Source organism: Dermacentor andersoni, chromosome 1 (genome assembly GCF_023375885.2).
Source record: "Dermacentor andersoni chromosome 1, qqDerAnde1_hic_scaffold, whole genome shotgun sequence".
Classification (NCBI taxonomy): Eukaryota; Metazoa; Arthropoda; class Arachnida; order Ixodida; family Ixodidae; genus Dermacentor; species Dermacentor andersoni.
Genome location: NC_092814.1, coordinates 413,676,168 through 413,678,252, shown reverse-complemented (window position 1 = coordinate 413,678,252; position 2,085 = coordinate 413,676,168). Strand labels below are relative to the sequence as shown.

General features: G+C 41.1%; 1 long non-coding RNA gene across 1 annotated transcript; it reads right to left on the bottom strand.

Moving 5' to 3' along the window:
- Positions 1 to 232: 232 nt before the first annotated feature.
- LOC129381829 (uncharacterized) lies at positions 233 to 1,813 on the bottom strand. The gene is made up of 3 exons (XR_008609963.2): positions 1,594 to 1,813; positions 637 to 748; positions 233 to 454 (listed from the first exon to the last, which is right to left on the bottom strand). It is a non-coding gene; the product is annotated as an uncharacterized lncRNA (long non-coding RNA).
- Between the last annotated feature and the right edge of the window lie 272 nt (positions 1,814 to 2,085).

The window sequence follows — 2,085 nt, the reverse complement described above, 5'->3', positions numbered from 1 at the left end:
ATCGGTTGACCTTTATATTTGGATGAGGATGAATGACCTATAACAAAAATGGGCAATGAGAAAGCTTGCACTTATAGAAGAAAAATTACACTTGGCACAAACGGAATTAAAATGGCTAGGAAGCTGATTAAGGGCAAACTGATGGAACTCAATCTTTTGGCCAGCGTCGTCCGTGCTTGGTCAGATGTTGCAGGTGCACCTGAAGACAAAGAATTTCTAGAAAATCCTTTTTGAGTTACCTGGATGACTCAGCCAAATGTCCGTGCTGGTGGAATGGTGGCTGAAGCTCTTTTCAGTCTTGACACAGTCCTCTGCAGACTTGATATCTCATTCATATTCTTCTGCATGTGCTTCTTTGTTCTTGGTGTAAAAGCCTTGCAAATTCGGCTCCAGCCCCTTCCTGTTGGCGCAGATAGGAGCTCCTGTGATGACCAAGATGTGCTTGGCATAGACTCTGTTAGGGCAAAACGGTGACACATGAGATACAGCACAGATTAGCCAAATTTATGTGTGTTTTATATGTTCGAACCAATTATACTGAACCATAAATATGAACAAACATTCATATCCGCTGCAAACAGCAAGCCAATACAGCATATATCAAACATATTTATTTCTGAACCATGTGTTGTTTACCTTGTAGTAGTAGCCAATGTCCACACAATGACCTTGTTGTAGCAGGCAGCAGCTTCTGTTTAGTGCGTGGAGTGTGTTGCTTTATACTGGTGCCGTCCTCATTACTGCATGTCTGGAACAGAAATTTTGACTGAATCAGAAATCGAAAAAGCAAAGTTTTGCAATATGAAATGCAAAAAGGTGTGACATATATGTTGTAATGATTTGCGACTACAGAACACATGCAAATGTACGCTGTCTGTTCTAGGGTGCTTAAGCAGCATGTTAAATAAATATGGCTATTGTCCATAAAATTGATGCCTGCCTAACTACAATGCATGTCAACAGCGCAAGTACTATTAAGATCACAAATGAGAACATTTGTGGGTTCATTTATACACTAGAAGTGATCACACTGCTAGTTCCACAAGCAAATGCATGAAAGTCATGAAGCTATTAGAACTGATGCATTATTTTTCTGCACGAACGTGATGCACCGCTTCACTACTGCAAAAATAAATGCCCTACGGTAAACCAGTCTGAACAGCAAGAACATTTGGAACCAACAAGTACGAAATATGGGTGAATTATCATGCTTGCAACTGTTTAATACATTAAATTCTGTACTTTCACTTCATTTTACCAAAGGATTATTCGGTTTTGTGGACGAAAGACGTTGCCGGCCGACTCGAAAAAGAAGTTTAATATGTATATTGATAAGGCTACTCAGTCACCTACAACCACAGCTACAATAACATGAAAAATGAGACGCGCGTTCCGATATCGCTCTTTCTTTCCTGGTTGTGTGTGTGTAAACCAAACGACAGCCTCGCAAGTAAAGGTTTATTTAGGAAACAGCAACTGAGATCCTCACTGCCCATATGTAATGCAGGATCTAGTTCGTTAACTTGTGCCCGCCTGGAAGGTAATGAGACGGATATTATATAATGATTCAAGCAGCGGTGTTAAACGACTCACCGTTATTGCCGTTGTCAGCCGCAGCAAAATCCAGCTCCCGTTTCGATGCAGACCTGTTCCGAATGGCTCACGACCGAAACCCAACTGCCGGGCTTACATGTCCGCTTGCAAACACGTAACTTCGCCCCAAGTTAAATAACGCGAGACATCGAAGCGCAAGAAACTAGTTTTAGAAACAAAGAAGCAACCAGTCTTGAGTGTACGAACGAATGAATCCGTGCCGCCGTGCACCCGGAAATACCGGTAAAAATTTTAAATCCAGGCCTGAGGTCACGTGAAGGATCGATGATGCTGAACGCTATTTGCGTTTATAATGGCGAAGAAACAATAAACTTACTAACAAAAAGTACAATATCTAATTAGTAATGTTAATTCTGCCCTGTTTTTATGTAAAAGAACATGCTTCGGTAATTGTAAGAGAAAGTTTGTAAGATAAAATTGCGCTTATTACGACGCCTCAACCGGGAAATGTTGGAACTAACGAACGCATCC